Raw genomic sequence first — 248 nt, 5'->3', positions numbered from 1 at the left:
GACTTTTGCTGATGTAAGAATGTTATTAGGTGTCATTATAATATCTGTTGTAGTGGAGGAGGATGATAGCATTGTCATTGTAGCAACAGTATTAATGTCTTCAGTAATAGTAGAGGATGATGTTTCAGTCACTGAAGGAATTAGCTCTAAAAGGAAAACAATTAAATGATATTAGTTAGGAAACTACTCACTTGTTATAACTGATATCAGTGGATAGTCATTATGTTCCAATGGTATTAATCCATTAC

Source organism: Amphimedon queenslandica, unplaced genomic scaffold (genome assembly GCF_000090795.2).
Source record: "Amphimedon queenslandica unplaced genomic scaffold, v1.1 AMPQUscaffold_12889, whole genome shotgun sequence".
Classification (NCBI taxonomy): domain Eukaryota; kingdom Metazoa; phylum Porifera; class Demospongiae; order Haplosclerida; family Niphatidae; genus Amphimedon; species Amphimedon queenslandica.
The sequence above is the reverse complement of the archived record's forward strand: the minus strand, read 5'-3'. Positions refer to the sequence as shown.